Source organism: Mytilus californianus, unplaced genomic scaffold (genome assembly GCF_021869535.1).
Source record: "Mytilus californianus isolate M0D057914Y unplaced genomic scaffold, xbMytCali1.0.p SCAF_7, whole genome shotgun sequence".
Lineage (NCBI taxonomy): Eukaryota > Metazoa > Mollusca > Bivalvia > Mytilida > Mytilidae > Mytilus > Mytilus californianus.
Window position 1 is genome coordinate 66832681 of NW_026262723.1, and position 20257 is coordinate 66852937.

General features: G+C 31.6%; 1 long non-coding RNA gene across 1 annotated transcript; it reads left to right on the top strand.

Annotated features, from left to right (window-relative positions):
- Window positions 1-10432: 10432 nt before the first annotated feature.
- Window positions 10433-16437, top strand: LOC127708104 (uncharacterized). Its single transcript, XR_007985148.1, has 2 exons — window positions 10433-10615; window positions 16100-16437. It is a non-coding gene; the product is annotated as an uncharacterized LOC127708104 (long non-coding RNA).
- The last annotated feature ends 3820 nt before the right edge of the window (window positions 16438-20257 follow it).

Here is a 20257-nt window from a genome sequence, read left to right on the forward strand (position 1 = left end):
TATTTTCAGACTTGGGAAATGGTCTTTTCTCATTAATGAAAAATAGGTCGAAGTTTTGTGTAAAGTTCACCTACATTTTTAACCCAGAGCATTGAAACTTAACAAGAAGATTACACATATGTTGAAGTTGTGCACTGCTATTATGGAATTGTTTGGGGAATTATTTTCTCCTTCCCAGACTTGAGAAATAGTCTTTTTTTCATTAAAATTTATGAAAGAGGGTAGAACTTTCCCCTTATTCTTAACCCAGATCATTGAAACTTCACAAGAAGATTGCACATGTGTTGAAGCATTTTCCCGGACTTGGGAACATAGTTAATTTCCAGCAAAATTTACAAAATTGTGTACCATCTTTTTGTAATCAACTCCTAGTTTTCAAGTCAGATCCTCCAAACACACTACATTGATTAGTCACAAATATTGCAACCCGGCCATTTGATACTTAAACCCATTTAAAGAAAGATTTGTATGATTTATGAAAACTAGCTCATCTTTGATTTTGGCAATTTTCAATTATTGTATTCCTGATTTGTGACACTTATACACATTGGACAATTTACATCATGTCTCGTGATAATCCCCTTTGAACTGCTAAAGCACTAAGATCTTTTTGAAATAATAAAAGGTCAGCAATAAAGTTTCATTGGAACCAGTTATCATGCTGGTCCCGTTATTTGACGGGCTAGATGCCATATTCGGTTTTGGCCTCCCGTGGTGTTCCATAGCTTCAAAAAGGCTTCAGTCTATTTACATTTCACAGGACAAACTTCTGCAACAAGTGTAAGATATTTTTCTATGGCATTCGACTAAAGAAACGAAAATTCATACCTGGACGTGTGGGGTTATCAATTTTTTTTTATATAAGATTGGCTTAACTTTTTGCACACACGCAGGTCAAGGAATTGGGAAGTACAAAAAAGACGACGAGGGCAATGAAATGGCTAATTCTTGTTTTTCACTTCATTTCAACTTTAGGCAAAGATCTATGAATGCTTGACATTAAAGTATTTAACATTTAGTTAGCAATTGGGCAAAGAAAAAGGGGTGAGCCTCCTATAATGACTTGCACTCATTTTATGAATTAAATGGAGTTAGTTCTCTTTGTACAGAATTTAAATGCTTTGATATATCTTTGGCGATAATTATAAATAATAATTAAAAAATACAACTATGAATCTATGTCTGCAGATTGCTCGTCACTTGCATATCAGTGTTTGATATACTGTTGTGTGTCTTTTTTTTTCTGTTTTGCCTTGGTGCTGTTTGTCAACCCTTATAATTTTCGTATGGAAATATGGTAACATTGACTTCCTATGACAGGCAGTGATATCCAGCTAAAGTGGGAAGTCTTTTGGAAATACAGGATGCAGAATACGCATCAACTCCGATGCCTCGTATATGTACCTAAATATAGAGTGCCACGCCATATGCACATTTAGAAACCTTGCTTCATTTCTAAAAGGAATTTGTAGATAGCATGTCTTAATGCAAATTTCTACCCTATCTAAAATATTATCTTTTTCTAAATTTTATGAAATTAGATTATTTATTAAAAGATAAAATCCTTCATCCCGGTACCATGCGTATTCATGCATCCTTTTTACAGAACATGCCTATTGGATTCATTGTATTCAATTTGTTCTGAATATGCATGAACTGTTTGCTACAGGACGATTAGCAAACAGCAATCACTCAATCTTATATTTTCATGAGGTTACGAGGGCGCTGGGTCGTCATGAAAAAAGATATATGTACGTCTAAAAAGTGTACAAAACAACACCAATAAAAAAATCGTACGGGGTGACGCGGAACTTTGTGTCTCGCCTGCGATTGCTGCTGTCAGTGTAAAAGTGTAATATTGACTTAAAAAGTGAGTTCATTTATCAGTAAAATACAGAATTTAAAAAATCAAACTTTTTTTTTAGATGCTATATCATGGTCTTGAAGCTTCGCTAAAAAATTACTGTATAATTAATACTATATATATATGTATATGCTCGGAAACGGGCCCTTTAATTGGATTCAATAAATATTCTTATTCTTATTCTTATTCTTATTTTTCTAACCATTTTCCTGTTTGAATTGTTTTACACTAGTCACTTTGGGGCCCTTTATAGCTTACTGTTCGGTGTGAGCCAAGGCTCCGTGTTGAAGGCCGTACTTTGACCTATAATTGTTTACTTTTTACACATTGCGACTTGGATGGAGAGTTGTCTCATTGGCACTCATACCACATCTCCTTATTTCTATTCATAACAATCCATGAAGGTTTACAAATTTATCATGTCAAAGAAGTTTAATTACTGTCTGTAAATGATTACTGTGTAAAAACTAAGTCCATCCATCAGAAAATACCGAAAATGAAAAAAAAACATACATATTTTCAGACATATCTCTTAACCAAAAAAAAGCTTCTGCCAAAGTTTCATAAAATTCTAAGGTTTGATAAAGTAATTGATGTGTAACAAACTTTAACCCCAGACTGAATCTATTTGTTAAATGTAAAAAAACGAAGTCCATTTATCAGTTAAACGAAGTCCATTTATCAGTTAAATACGGAAAAATGAAAATTAAATATTTTCAAAGTTTTGCCCTGAATACTGTATTTGGGTCATAACTAAGCTTTTGTCCAAATTTCCTTAAATTCCATGAAGGTTTGACAAAGTTATTGATGACTGAAAAACTTTAACCTCAGACTTTATCTATGTGTTAATTGTAAAAAAAACTCTAAGTTCACTTATCAGTACAATACGTAAAAAAGAAAATAAATATTTTTAAAATTTGCCCTGGATACTGTATTTTGGTCAGAACCAATCTTCTGTCCAAAGTTTCATAAAATTCCATAAAGGTTTGGCAAAGTTATTGATGTCTAAAAAAACTTTAACCTCTGGTTAAATCTGAATGTTATCTTTATAAAAAAACTAAGTCAATTTATCAGTAAAATACGGAAAAATGAAAATAAATATTTTCAAAATTTTGCCCTGGATACTGTATTGGTCATAAACAAGCTTCTGTCCAAATTTCATATAACTCCATGTAGGTTTGACAAAGTTCTTGATGTCTTAAAAAAACTTTAACCACAGACAACCTAAATGTTGACGATGCCGACGACGGAATCTAGGATTGTTATGTCTCGCTTTCGCGAAATAAATTTCGTAGGTTCGACAAAAAGGAAAGGGTTGATACAAGTACCAATAAATATTTCGGGTAACATATACAAAAAGTGAAATAACAACAATACCGAACTCCAAGGAAAATTCAAATCGGAAAGTCCCTTATCAAATGGCAAAATCAAAAGCTCAAACACATCAAACGAATGGAAAACAACTGTCATATTCCTGACTTGGTACAGGCATTTCCTTATGTAGAAAATGGTGGCTTAACCTCTCACTTGTATGACAGTCGCATAAAACTTCATTATATTGACACCAATGAGTGAGCAAAACAAACAGACATAATAAGTAAAATTGTCAAAAATAGGGATACAGTAGTCAACATTGTGTTATAATCTTAATCACTATAAAACAAACAAACATGCCAACAAAGAAGAACAAAATGGCATATAGACAAAGCACATAAGCAAAAATGAAAGACAAGAATACAAAAAATGACCACAGCACAACAACACATTGGCGGAATGCATAAGTACCGAGCCAGGCCAAAAGGATATTACCAAAATGGACTAAACAGTAAAGGTTGATAATTTACAAAGATAAATAAAAGAAATATATTCTGATTTACTAAGGAAATTCCACAACAACGAACACGATAGGAATTATTTGTGATAGATATAAATGATATTTTCTACAAAGTTGCTTTACTATAAGATAATATCAGTATTTGCAACTAAAAAACTGACAATTTCTATAAATGAGTACTCATTTATAAAGAATATTAATGCCACCACACAAAGTCACATTAGGAAAAAAATCCATCCAAAAAGTAGGTAAACATAGTCATAACAGTCAATTAAAATAATTAAATATAAGCTTGAACGCTTGAAAAGTTCTTTGAAACAAGTCAACATCATCGTTTTACAGGGAATGTCCTGTTATTGGTACCAAAATTGTGCACAACGTCTTACGATTGCGGCTTTTTGACTTATTTGTAGGTCTTGTTAACTGATCATTTAAAGTTTCTCTTTACTTAGTTTTTAAAAACTTAATTCCAGGTGAGCTGACAATAGAATAATTTTTTTAAAAATCCGAACCTTATTTTTCAATAGAATGTCTAAAGAACAAGTCAACTTGCCATTAATTTAAACTATCATCTCATTGATAGAATGAAACGTATACCATTAAAAATAAACAAAATCCCGACGTCTTATGCAGAACAATAACTTGACATCACATCGTTCATAAATCGTTTCGTCATCAAATCTCGCCGATCCTTTGTGCAGACATAACAATTATCATCTTTTAATCATTTCTGTCAAAGATCAGTGAAGATGAAAACACATTGCAAATAATTCTTTGATATAAAAAGCGCAATAATATTCTAAAATTCTGCCAGAATCGACAAGCGTGATAAAATAAAATGTAACATAAAGCTTGTTAGGAAATTACTTTTGATCTAACAGACCATACTGACAATTGCCGAAACGGAAACCATTCCTAAACAGCCAAATTTAATCAGCGTTCATAATTTTTGTTTTTCCTCAAACCTAGAAAATCAGTAAGTCTAGACGAATAAACAGAATATGATATCCAAGCAAAAGTACAAAAATCGGCTAAGATAACTAGAGTCAATGTATTGATCATAAGTTATACTTTTATTTGAGTTTACTGGAACCATGCACTTTTTTGGCTCTAGGAAAATCTTGAAACTGTTTGTAGTCACAAACGTAGATAGCGGTTTTTTTTAAATCATAAGAACATATAACGCTGAATTCAAACGTAAACTGGTGTCGTAAAGCACAAGAAGATGCAGTGAAAAACTTTTGTTTTAACCTCTTTTTGTCTGAAATGTTTTCATCCACTGTAACAAAAACAACTGCTTTATATATACAGCAAAATATATATGTAGTCAGTCAACAACAAAAAAAAAGGAGCTCAGCTTTACTATAATGTACTAAAAATAAGAAATATATTGTAATATTAAAAACAATACATGAGCTTCGTCATATATATATAAACAAAATAATAATAAAAATGAAAAAAAAAACAAAAATAACTTAAGATACTTGTCTAATCAATTGTTTCCGTAAGTCTCAAGCAAGAGTAACATATTTGCAGACTAACAATGTAATGCGAAATGTTTTTAAAATAAAAAAGATTGACATTAAGCATTAATGTTCCAATACCAATTGTTATTTGCAGTCAATTATTGACACATTGGCAGATTATCATTTTTCTATAACATTTATAAGAATGTCTACATAAATACCAAAATAGAAAGTCTGATTTTCTGTTTTACCCTAACATGCAAGCTAAGAAAAGTAAATTAAGGTATTAAAACAGAAATAAGATGTATTAAATTGAGGAATGACTTCTTAAAAGAGAGCTAAACATTGTGTTGTTAAAATTTACTTCAACCGGGCCCAATTTGTTTTAATGAAGACCCTAGATAATAATTAAATCAATTACAATTCAATTCAATTAAATATTTCAGTTCTCAATAATATATATTTACATGTACTTTTACTTCATACTTTTGCATATATGATGAATCTGTACTAACAAAGGTAGATGTTGTTACCAAAGGATCCACTAGAATTGAAAAGACATGTATTGGTATTTGGTGTTTTATCCGGATTTGGTTTCTGCTTAAATAATGGAGATCTTGTTGTTTGGTTGCCTGACAGAAACTGCAGATATATTTTTCACTAAGATTGGTTGCACCAAAGCCAGTCACAAATGACGTAGTCATTCAAAAAGGGTTATCATAAGAATAAGAAGATGTGGTATGATTGCCAATGAAACAACTCTCCACTAGAGACCAAAATGACATAGAGTTAATAACTATAGGTCATCGTACGGCCTTCAACAATGAGCAAAACCCATACCGCATAGTAAGCTATAAAAGGCCCCGAAATGACAAATGTAAAACAATGAAAATTAGAAAACAAACGGCCAGATTAATGTACAAAACGATAAATGAAAAAAAAAAAGATATACAGCAACAAACGACAACCACTGAATTACAGGCTCATGACTCGGAATGTGGCGGCGTTTAACATGTTTGCTGGCGCCAAACCCTCTCCCTTACCTGGGACAGTGATGTAACAGCACAACATAAGAACAAACTATAAAAATCAGTTGAAAAGGGCTTAACTCATCAGATCAAAAGAAAACTCATAAAAACCTAAACAAAAACACAAAAAAAGACAAAATGCATTTTTCAAAAATGTTAAATCTGAGACGACGACAAGTAATGACAACAGTGAAAGAAGGCATATTGACCAAGTGGTAACCTATAAATAAAAATCAACTTTGTTCAAGTAGAATGCACTTTTAAGTAGAAGCTAATCGTGTTAATTGTTTTGTGGGTCTATATAAATCCAAGGAAGTCATAAAGTTTATTAAATAACCCATGACTTACAGATTATTTGAAAGTTTTTGATTTTTTTTTCTGTATTTAAGCATTTAATTAAATCTTTTCTTTGATGTAACCATTATATCATATGTTTAATGGGTTGTTAATACGTTTATATCTTTCAAAATCTACATCTGTTTTAATTTCAAACAATTTTTATGAAATTTGGTCTGTTTGATCTTCAACCTGAGCGTCAAACTAGTTTAGTTCAAAAATAAAAAAGTGAGATACAAATGTATTTATTGAATTCATTCATACAAATTCTACTTCATTTAAACTGTCCAAGTGTAATAGAATTACAACAATAGGGGGAAAATTCTATCTTATAACAATCAAAATCATGTGAGAAATGTCATGTATTCTGAGCTTGGGCCTCATGAGCGCCAATGCCATCACTTGGTGTTTTTCGTCCGTGAACTTTTTAAAAAATCGCTCTTATAAAACCACAGCACCAGACTTTGTGATGTCTAGTTTAAAAACATTGCCTTATGTTCTTACCCACCACCACCGACATGATTGGCGTTACTAAAATCGAACTTAATATAAAACTTGGGGGTATAAAACTATCAATTCATTGTCCCATTGGGTTTTTGTTATATTTTGCAATTTCATGCATGCGTAGTTATTGGTTATTTTGTCTGAAAGTTTAATAAAGTGACAGTCATTTTGAAAAAAAAAAACCAATATCTTATCCTGGCTTGTTCTGGAAAAAAAACCAATCAACATCCATTTTACTTTTTGTCTGTAAGTTTAATAAAGTGACAGTCATTTTGTAAAAACAATAGCTTATCCTGGATTGTTCTGAAAAAAAATTAACATGCATTTTACCTTTTGTTTGTAAGTTAAATAAAGTGACAGCCATTTTGTAAAAACAATATCTTATCCTGGCTTGTTCTGAAAAAAAAAATAACATGCATTTTACCTTTTGTCTGTAAGTTAAATAAAGTGACAGTCATTTTGTAAAAACAATATCTTATCCTGGCTTGTTCTGAAAAAAAATTAACATGCATTTTACCTTTTGTCTTTAAGTTTAATAAAGTGACAGTCATTTTGTAAAAACAATATCTTATCCTGGCTTGTTCTGAAAAAAAATTAACATGCATTTTACCTTTTGTCTGTAAGTTTAATTAAGTGACAGTCATTTTGTAAAAACAATATCTTATCCTGGATTGTTCTGAAAAAAAATTAACATGCATTTTACCTTTTGTCTGTAAGTTTAATAAAGTGACAGTCATTTTGTAAAAACAATATCTTATCCTGGCTTGTTCTGAAAAAAAAATAACATGCATTTTACCTTTTGTCTGTAAGTTTAATAAAGTGACAGTCATTTTGTAAAAACAATATCTTATCCTGGCTTGTTCTGAAAAAAAATTAACATTCATTTTACCTTTTGTCTGTAAGTTTAATAAAGTGACAGTCATTTCGTAAAAACAATATCTTATCCTGGCGTGTTCTGAAAAATAATTAACATGCATTTTACCTTTTGTCTGTAAGTTTAATAAAGTGACAGTCATTTTGTAAAAACAATATCTTATCCTGGCTTGTTCTGAAAAAAAATTAACATGCATTTTACCTTTTGTCTGTAAGTTTAATAAAGTGACAGTCATTTTGAAAAACAATATCTTATCCTGGCTTGTTCTGAAAAAAAATTAACATGCATTTTACCTTTTGTCTGTAAGTTTGATAAAGTGACAGTCATTTTGTAAAAACAATATCTTATCCTGGCTTGTTCTGGAAAAAATCAACATCCATTTTACCTTTAATAGCTTTTAAGAGAGCACCGGTTCCCAGAATTTCAACAGCTTCACTGTCTCCTCTTTAGTGATATGATGTTGGTGAAAGATACTTGGACTGTTGAATTTATATTAAAGCAACTTTTCTAGGCGCTTGCCTTAATCTTAATCTAAGTTTGAAGTCCTTTAAGTTACCTATAAAATTCTACATCAATTTGGTTAACTTTTGGTGTTGGGCTGCAGTGGTAATGACGTTTAGCTCACATTTCCTTTTATCCATGTCCATTTTTAACAACATTTTATACAAAAGCATAGATTTCTTTAAAATATAAATTAAGTACAATGGACAGTTACGAACAAAAACGTAAATATTTAAAGCGATTTAATTAGTCTCCTATTTACATGATCTGCGAGAACGTCTAAGGTCTTCCAACACGATGAATCACTGGCTAAGCAAACATTTCTTGGACAGCTACTGATGCCACCAGAAAATTAGATGTCCAGAAATTTAGATCCCAGCTAACCTTTTGTTAACAAAATTGATGTATTTCGTCTTCATAGATACCACAAGTAGTTATATATTAATGTTATTGCAGTCCCAGCTAACCCTTATGTTAAAAAAATGATGTATTTCGTCTTCATAGATACCACAAGTAGTTATATATTAATGTGATTGCAATAAATAGTCCATCCTTTTTAAAGTAAAACTTGTTCTGGTCTTTGATATAGGTGCCCTCATTAAGCTTCTCGTTGTTGATGACGTTTTTTTATGTCCCCGCCGCAAGGCGAAGGGGGCATTAAGTGTTACCCTTGACCGTCCGTTATTCCGTCTTTCCGTCCGTCCCATTTTCGTTTGAAAAGCAAGCTTGAGCGAGGACATTCGTGTTCTAAGACGCATTCTTCTTTTATTTCATTGTTATTTTGTAAAATTGAGAATGGAAATGGGGAATGTGTCGTAGAGACAACAACCCGACCGAAGAGCAGAAAACAGCCGAGGGCCACCAATGGGTCTTCAACACAGCGAGAAAATCCCGCAACCGGAGGCGGGCTTCAGCTGGCCCCTAAACAAAAATGTGTACTAGTTCAGTGAAAATGGACGTCATACTTAACTCCAAAACATATAAATGAACTAAAATTAAAAAAACATACAAGACTAACAAAGGCAAGGCTAGAGGCTCCTGACTTGGGACAGGCGCAAAAATGCAGCGGGGTTAAACATGTTTTGTGAGATCTCAACCCTCTCCTATACCTCTAGCTAATGTAGAATAAACAATACACAGCAATACACACAGTAAATATCAGTTTAAGTCTGAGTCCGATGTCAGAAAAGGTAACAAAAGAAACTACATATGTACATGGTGGCACACTTGCACACTTGTATAGCATTCACATTTTACACGTTGAATAGACTGTCAACACTTTACTTTCCTTTCTGCCGAACAGTATACCAACCAGACTCACAGGTTTCATCGAGTATTGATGATGCAGGCGTTATGATTTATCCATTTTGAGTTCAAGTTGAATGGACAGAAGCGATCGTAAGTCAAAAGTTGTCATCGTTTTATGATCCAATTAAACTAAAATATAAAAGTAGGAGCGAGTTTGACATCTTTGGTTCTTAGAACTGGTATTGAAATTGACTAATTAAAAAGTAAACGATTTATGAAATAATAACGAATTTCCTCACGAAAGATGAAAAAACGAACAACTTACGTGAATCGATTGATTTACTATAAAAGTATCAGTTAAAAATGCATAAAAAGGGTTCAAGGCAATATTGCTAAAATCATGTGTTATAAAACCAGTCATTCAGAAGACAAGTAATTAATGCCGAAATCGTAAACACCGCCATTAAATGAAATTGATTAACAACAAATTACATCATCTTAATGCACATTTATCATAATTTCAAAACATAAGTCAAGTACAAACTTGATGAATGTCGTAAAATTGAAAATGTTTGAAATTCAACACTAAGACACTATAAGGAAATTATTTAGTCTAAAACTCAATTATTTAATAATGTCTTCATTTGATAATAAAATATATAAATTTACGAGGAAGATTTTATATATAATTTCAAATAATGCAACACTCATAGTTTGTTTCATTGTTGACTCCTCTGAATTGTGGGTAATAACTGCTATTTAATATTATAAATGCGTTTTAGGTGGATCAAATTAAGTTACGTTAAAAAATACAATAGTTCACATGCATCTTACAATTTCTAGCATTTGATGCACACATCAGAGTTAATTTAAAAATATCTTTATTGATAATCATCGATGGGTGCCGAAGTGCATCGTTGTCTAAATTCAGTTTTCATTGATCTTTTACTGTTGGACACGGTAAGTGTTTTTATTATCGAAAGAAATAATTTTAATGAGTCTACCTCAATTGATACAAGCATAATTTCACCCAATAAAACCAAAATGATAGTACCCATTTATTTTCATAGGAATTTTGTAATTTGTCAATTTTCCGAGTTGATATCTTTATTACATTTTAAATGAAGAAGTTATTGCAGAGTCTCTCCATTCAATTTTACTGAACCATATAAGTAAGATTTGAGTTAATGTGGTGCTTATCTTGTGATCAGAATTAAAAAATCTCATGGAGCGAGGTAAATAAACATATAAAATGGAACCAGAGATGCAAGATTGTAAAGTTTTAGATTGAAAATTAAGTTTTAAACGTGATTTATGACGCGTCATTTGGTTTTTACATTTAAATCAAAATTTGAATTCGGATATATTTTTGAACTCATCAGTACGGCTTTAAATTGATATAAAAAATCAAATTAATAACACATTAATTTCATGATAATATGTCACAAAGAATATATCTTTTTAGATTTGAAAATTATAATTTACAATTTCTGAATTTTATTACAGAAATTTACATTTTCAATATATTCATTTGCCCGGCATTTATTTAATATAAATGTAAGGATCTAGCGGCACGCGTTACATCATTGATTATATTTAAATATATTTTTCAAAGGAAACAATTCGAAAAGATCGTTTATTATGCAGCGGTAGAAAAAAATTAATCTTTTACTCACTACAACTATTAATTATTGTTCACTTTTGATCCTTTATGATGTTTTGTATATTGTTGGTCTTTTCTTCGTCTTTTGTTTTTTTGCCAAAATTTTGTCGGTCTCTCTTCGACTCACGCAGTCTGATCTCCCTTTGGTATCTTTCTCCTCTTATTCTTGAGTCTGTGTTTGTGTAATTCACCGATATTTTAATCAGTGCCTTTTTCTAACGGGTTTTAACAGCATCTTCTTCTTTACAGCCTTGGATTCTAGCTCAATGTTCGACAGCGACGCGAAGCAACAATGGGGAAAGGAAGCCAGGAAATTGTTAATATACCTTTTTTCAAATTATTCTAATCAAAATAAAATTAGGATGGGTTGAATACTGAAGTAACTATTGTAACCCTGCTACATGTCAATGTGTCAAGGACCTTGTATGTAGTTGCATGTGTTTCGATTATTTGTTTTGTCCTTTAACGAAAATATTTGTGTATAAATTATTTATGTTTTGTTACCTTGCTTTTTCCACAGTCTCTTTGGTGCTCATCCATTTTCGCACTTTTTACTCGACCTTCAGGTTACACGAGTGCGATCCATTGTCGACGGTGTTCGTATACTGCTCAATTTTCCAACTTTCTTCTGTAGACTGTTGTGGTCTATTTTGTCATTTTTGTGTGTGATTGTTTTAGTATTGTACTTGGTCATGGTGCTGTGCATATTTTTTTTAAACTTGTTAAAAGTAAAGAAAAACATATGTAAACAGTTATTTTAACAATGTGTGGCATATTATTACAAGTGCCATATAGTTTGTGCTGCACAAGCATGAATTAGTACGCCTGTTTCAAAAGTTAATAAATTAAAAAAGTTTAGAAATATTTACTGAATGATTGCTCAGACTCTCCAGAGGAAAGCTACATTAGGTTTTGTTCATCTTTTTATATAATTTTGATGTGTATTATGATGTATAATCCACAATTTCGCACACTGGAGATGTTCTGGAAACATGAAAAATAGTCTCTTAATTTGAATGTTTTCATGTCTTGATATTTCTTTCAACTATTAAATTCCACATGAAATACATTTAGAAAAACCCCAAGGATTGACTGAGGTATAAAAATATGGTAAAATATGTAAACGACAGCAATCAATCAATCAATCAATCAATAACAAATAGTGCCAATATTCGATAAAGTCTGTTTTCTGGGGATAATGTTTTAAAATTCATTAATATAGAATAAAATTTAGCAACGCTTATAAAGAAAAGACTGCTACACCGTAGCGAAATGCTCTCCTCCCCGGGACCACTTTCAAAACTACAAACATCTCACTATGTGCATTCAAAAGCAAGACAAACAATGTTAAAAGTCCATTAACTCTCACAATAATTGTTAAATAAAATTGGCGGCGTAGTATGGTCACATTATGACAAGCAATCCTACTGATTATGAAAGCTTTCGGGTAAACGGTTTAGGGTTAGCTTTCACAATGCGTCTTTATATGGCGTATGTCCCATAACGTCCACAAAAATGTTCCGACAACCATCATTTCAGCAAAATAAAATTATAATATTGAAGAAATTATAATAATAAAAGAAAAAAATAAATGTTTTTTGTTCCAAATTATTATAAATCATTGTTAATGATTTTCTCATTCCCAGAACAGAATGAAGGAGACGTTGGTTTAAGTAATATGAAACGATTTAAAATGTTGATAATAATGTTTATGCAATTATTGAACCAAAGGATGCATATATACTTAAACAATTTCTCTGTGTATGTTTATTTTTTACACTTATTATATTTCTTTCGGTGATTGTTTATCTAAAACTTTGGTTGGTAATTAAATTTCGGATTTTGATACCGAAGTTTACCAACCTTGACATTGATAAACAATCAACACAGATCACGTGTATAATAATTGAGCTTATAGAGTGATGTTTATTTGTTTTTTTTTTAATATTTCTATGCGTTCTTGTTTTTCAAACTTAGTCGTGACTGTTTTTAAAAGATTTGGTTTAATAATGTTTTTTTCTTTCTCAATCCGTTAATACTATCTTCTTTCCACGTTGGTTTCTTCCGTCAAGGTTATTTCCTTCCGTTAACGTTATTTCCTTCACACTTGCACTGTGCGATTGCTGAAGTTCTAACGTCAGGGGTCACTACATACGGAAAAGCTGTCGGTAAATAAGAACACGAGGAGACAATATTTCAATAACGGTAGATTTCTGAAGATTTGCATAAAATCGAGTATTTCTTTAAATAGACATTCTATAAACAAGTGTTTTATAGTAAAACTTAGCCATTTAAGTACATATAACATATTCATCCATTTTTTAAAAAAATTTGAAGTATCATATGACTTTAATGAACAGTACGGGCGCTGGTGTTGAAGTCACCGATTTTTCGATGATATAAGCCATTCATTTAAAATTAATTGATTGTTCGTGTTTTACAATCAATTTCACAAAAATGTAATCAATTGTCATAGTTTTTCTAATGTCATGGTTTTTCTATTTGTAATGTAAATGTCAATGAGTAATGATTTTATGGTTAGAAGCATTGAAGGTCAATACAGTTGTTCAAGAAATGTTAATGTAATTTTGGTGATTTTTATCACTATTATATTAAAAGCCAAATTATATAGCTGCTAAATATGCCGAGGAAACACACTAACACATAGTCCATCTAATCTTTCTTTTTAACAAAATATAGTTATTCATAATATTGTTATTAAAATGTTAATATCAAAAGAAACACTTTTTTTTCTGTCCTAGGCATAGAAGGATTGAGTCAGATTTTGCATATCTATTTAGAATTAATTTTTATCTTCCGCCTTTTTTTACGGTATCATCAGCTTAGTACTGACATGATTTATAAAACACTTTTGCAATTAAATTTTCCGCTGATGAATTGAGAAATTTCAAAAAACAACAAAGGTTTCCTCGGGAAAATTTGACCTAAGATGGACTTGGTTATTTTCTTAGGCCCCTTGTGATCATATAGCACTTCATGTGATTAGGTAACTATATATACGTGGCTTTCAATTTTTAGGGCATGAGCGTTCCTGAAAGGAAACACAGAAGAGAGCTTCGGACGTAACGAAATTACAAAATGTTATTTTTATTTTTCAAGCACTGGGTCGATACCACTGCTGGTGGACTGGAATTTAAAAAAATCAAAATCAAAGCTTTTGAAAACGTATTTGCCAATCATTTCACAATCAAAGGATGAATATTATCTGACCCCATAGACTTACATACTTTCAGTTAAAACAAATACTTTTCAACTGTGTGTCTTGTTTTATAACAAAATGTTCTAGTGGTGATTCAAAATTTCTGCCGCCAATGCCATGTACATTGTTTTGGTTTTCAGCAGTTTACTTTTCACCGCCCAACTTCTCACATTCCTTTTTTGCTTTAAGAACATTTTCACTTGCCTGATTTCTAAGAATTCTATAAAACGCAATCTACTGCCCGTTAAATAGATACGTTTATTGACCATGTATTTTACTAGGACAGTAAAATGTAAGCCACAACGATTAAGGATAGTATCCAGGTTTAGCTTTAACTTTTAAATTTTTCAACACATTGTTTATGTTTAGATTCACCTAAAAAAACTTCCACATCTAATCTATATCTTTTCCTTTAAAAACATTATTTCCAGCAATGTGACTGATATCTTCATAAAATTTATAAAAGTCATATTTAGAATATTTATTTTTCAATTTGCCAGTTTCATGTTCAATGATACAAGTCGAACGTAATAGTAGCATGTTCACTAAGACCTGGTGGAGCATTTATATTAATATTGTTGATATTGTTTTCATCTTTTGTAATAACTAAATCAAGAGTTCTTACCACGTAAACCTAGTTTACATATATGTTCATAATGTTCTTAAGAATGGGATGTAAATCGCATATTCCAATCAATATCACGTATATTCGTCTCTTTGGATTAAATCATTGTTACATTATACAAACTTCGTTAACAGGAATAGACTCCTTCCACAAAAACTAAGTTATGAAGAAGAAAGACTGAAATCGACGGTCATCATCACGAATTAGTTGACCGATACGATGTGTCGGAGTTGCAACTCAATCGCGACATGTTTTCACAGTCTTAGATCTTTATATACCAGTATAGTCGTCTAGTCTGTAGTTTAACCGATTGCCTCCTTTTCCCGATTGTGACATTTTGACTGTGTATTGATTCGCATGGCGGGCGATGCATGTATAGCAGGGGGCACTAACTCTATCGATGCAACCGGTTTCGCTCCTTTTGAGATTCCCTCAGTTTTTGTTACCTTGATTTGTCACTTCTTATGAGATTTGAACATTAGTAAACTACTGTCGCCTTAATTATGCACATGCCACTCTACATTTAAAAGTCTATTTATATTTGTATACGAGTTCTGGGCGTCTGTATATTGTGCCTAATAACACCGTCTTATTGTTTATTACTAAGTTACGCCGAGAAGCATCACCGTAAAGTACGTTGAAACTTCATATTTTCATTGGATGAATCATATAGCTATTTTTGATAAATAATTACCCCCCTTCCAGTATCTTTACTCGCAAAATAGTAAATAATAAACCTTCAATATCAAACAGTGCGAAAATACAATTAATATCACTGTTTATTTTGGGCAACACTTCTGTGATGAACCTAAACAAAATCTGGTATTACAAATTGCAGTTGTGCTTGAGGGTCGTCAATTTTGTTTCGTAACTGATCAGCATTGCATACATGCACTTAACTTGGTTAATCGATAATATATTTACATTTCTTTCTAGTTTATCGATGTTCTATGGACTATTTACCGTGTCCTGGAGACGGTATTATGAGTTGAGCGATGCACAGTTATCGGAGTTGCCGTCTGCTACCTGATTGGACTCTAGTACGTTGATTGGTTGAGACAATTTGATGTCTTTATTCGTAGATTAATAAAATATTTCTTCAAAATAGAAAAATCAGTTTGTAATTCGGAATCTACACTAAGAAACCTTCTTATTTATGATAATGTTGTCCAATATATTGATTCTTCAAATATAACTTCAAGAGCTCCACATTTTTCAAAATAGAACTCAAATTAATTGTTAAATTATTGGTTTAATAAAGTCTTGCATTACAAGATGTGTGTTTTATTATATTGTTTAAGTGTCAAATATGTGAACATTATGTATTAATTGAAAAATTGTTTTGTAACACGTTCAATAGGAAAATAATTGTTGGAAAATATAAACATTCACTTAATATACATTACCTCCAATCTCTATATCATCTTTTTATCAATTTAAATATAGTAACTAAAAGCCTTTCACTGCTTGAAAAAATCATCGATGTGTGTGCAAATGTTCAAAAATAATGACTGTGCTGTATAATACATTGTTGATAAACACTTATCAATTAATACTGCAAAGAGACTGATAGTTTTTTGGAAAAGATAATGCTTGTTTCGACTATACTTTTGGTAGTACTATCAGTAACAATGTTGAGCTCATCACTTAAGACGTATGATTCATCTATTACCTTACAATCGATGTTATTAAAATAAGAATTCTGAAAAATTATAAGAAACATATGAACTGGAACAAGAGTCAACATGAAAATTCGTAAAAATGTTTAACCTTTTCAATAGGATGTATATCTTCCAAAAATGACAGTGCTTTCAGAACTGCCACTTTCACTAACACCCGTTCCAGGTGTTACACTAGCATGACTAGAGATTTCTTTTCTATCAACTGTTTTCCCTCTAAATATTAAGAGGATAGAATTATTTGTCAATTTCTTCTTTCTCTCATGCTAATTTCTTACTCGGTAATATTTTCCTTTCTTTTTTAGTTTTAAATCCTGAGTAATATAAATATTATTCGATTTGTGAATGCTGTGCCCATCAATATTCTTTCTTCATAAAAGATTAAACCTACCCAATACTTTGTGATTACTCATGCCTGAGTCTACTGCTACTTTGATAAGAATTTGTTTACCTTCAGTAGGCTTTCCAACCTAATGAATAACCTAAGGACTGACCAGAGTTCTAAATCCTCACATTTTATAGTACGAAATATGTCGTGTTAGGCAAATTCATACTCTCTTTTCTTGTTGTTATTAGCACTTTCAGGTTCTAGGACATCTTGAACAATAACGTTACATTTCATATCGACTCAACTTGGTGGATATATTCAATACAAAACAAGAATTTTCAAACATTGCAGTTCATAGATTTTTAGTGTTTTTTTAAAAGTCTCATCATATTGTGCACATGATTCGCTATTTAGTGGAATTGGGGTGGTGCATGCAATTGACATGGAAGATCCAGTTTTACCTATGATTCTGATTCTATTACGTTCATATTGATGCGGATCCAAATTTTCCTTCTGCTTCTTCAACCGGATTTGGAAGCCTGATTATTATTGCTATTTGACATATTAATTTACGGAGATTATGCGACGGATATTATTTAATATTTTCAAATTCAAGATCCTTAAGAAAAAAGTAATAACAAAAATACCGAACTCCAAAGAAAATTCAAATCGGAAAGTCTCTTATCAAATGGCAAAATCAAAAGCCCAAACCATCAAACGAATGGAAAACAACTGTCATATTCCTGACTTGGTACAGGCATTTCCTTATGTAGAAAATGGTGGAGTAAACCTGGTTTTATAGCTAGCTTAACCTCTCACTTGTATGACAGTCGCATACAATTCCATTACATTGACAACAATGTGTGAACAAAACAAACAGACATAATAGCATGTTACTTTTATTATTCTTTCCTTAGTTTATTTATTTTGTATTTACATTGTATCATAGGTCAAATTTATTTGTTCAGTGTATGTTCACTAGTGTTAATATGTCCTTTGATTGAGTTAAGCTATTTCAGTTGATATTTTATAGTGTGTCTTTCTATGTTGTGATATTACACTATTGTTTCAGAAAAGGGGTGAAGGTTTGGTACCATTAAAACGTTTAAACCCGCTGCATTTGTTTGCACCTGTCCTTAGTCAGGAATCTGATGTTCAGTAGTTGTCGTTTGTTGATGTGGTTCATAAGTGTTTCTCGTTTTTCGTTTTTTATATAGATTAGACCATTGGTTTTTCCGTTTGAATGGTTTTACACTAGTAATTTTTGGGACCCTTTATATCTTACTGTTCGGTGTGAGCCAAGGCTCCGTGTTGAAGACCGTACTGTGACCTATAATGGTTTACTTTTATAAATTTTGAATTGGATGGAGAGTTGTCTCATTGGCACTCATACCACATCTTCTCATATCTATATAATGGGTAAAAATGTCAAAATTAGGGGTACAACAGTCAACATTGTGTTATAATCGTAATCACTATAAAAACAAACAATACTATGCCAACAAAGAAGTTGCAGTATTGGTGAGAGCAAATTTTGAGTTATCAAGAAGCATGCTTCGTATATACATATCTGTCACAATATAAGCAAACTATTCTTTTGGTATTCATGATAATCCAACTTTCCAAAAATTAAAAACAATTAATAAAGAAATTAAAAAGTCTCGCTGGACTAGTATACATTATTATTTAGGGGCCAGCTGAAGCCCGCCTCCGGGTGCGGGATTTTTCTGTGTTGAAGATCCATTGGTGGCCTTGGGCTGATTTTTGCTCTTTGGTCGGATTGTTGTCTCTTTGACGCATTCCCCGTTTCCATTCTCAATGTTATCTTACCGTTTTTTGTATTTCCGGAGAAATCTCCGTTTTAAGTGAGGTTCGTGTAGATAAATCTTTTTTCTAAAACGTTGTCTGTGTAATGTTTTGTTATTATTGTTTGTCTTTACAGTAAACGTATTGTCTGTTGCATTGGACTTGTGGTTTTTCTATTGCTAACTTGTTTTCATTTCTTTCTCTTTTCTTGTTGTAATGTTGACTTTTTAATCAAGCTTTTAATAAAACTGACTTTCTAAATGTTTATCCAAACTAGTCAAAGGACTACGTAGATTTAAATAACACTGGAAAAGTTGTTAAAGTTACATTTGATAAATTACATTACACCAAAAATAAAGTTTTGTAAGTAATTTTTTGAACCAAAAAATCAAAAACCGTTCAGTCATCCATCATCGAAGTTTTTATTACAAATTAGTGGTTATGGGTTTATTCGATTGCTTTTTAGTTATAGACACAATGATGAAATGTTAAGTGATTTATAAGTGAACTTCAAAGAGGTTTTGTAACTTACCAATAGATTTTTTCTCTTCAATAATCTATCATTTTTATAGGAATTAAAAACCAAGATGTATGAATTTTTTCATGTTTACGTACACTGTATAACTCTACGTTTTAGTGTAGAGGATATTTGATGGTAAGTAAGGTTCGTTGTAGGAAGGAAACTGCATACACCGATTGCTTATAACTTCCATTACACTAGCTCATTAATAAAAAAAAGACCTTATATCAAAGACCAATATTAACATTAACGGGACTTAATTGGATAGTCGTCACATGGAAGAATTTGCGTTTGCAAGAGAAGTAAAATTCTTATTTAGCTTTCCTTGATTAAAATTGGCATCAACCTTCTGATTTTGTATGGGGCTTTATAGAGCTTTTCTTTATTTAAAGTGTGTCATATAATTTGTGTTTGAAGTAGACGGGTTATCACCTTTTCCGTCTTGGTAAATAAACGGGTTTAAAAGAAGAACCGTGCTTGGGATGTATAAATACATAAGCAAATCATGTCGGAGTGTGTCACCAACATAATATACTGGATCCTCTCATTGGCATATGCAGTCAAACTATTTAATTAAATAAACTCAACATAGATACTAGGATTATAATTTTATACACCAGACGCTAAAAACCTATGATTCAGTTTAAATTAAAACAAAAAAAATAGTTTTTAAGGGTCGTCAGAAGGAATTAACAAATATGGCCGTGTTTACACCACAAAATTTACACTGAGTATGGGCAAACCTGTTCACCTAAAAACAT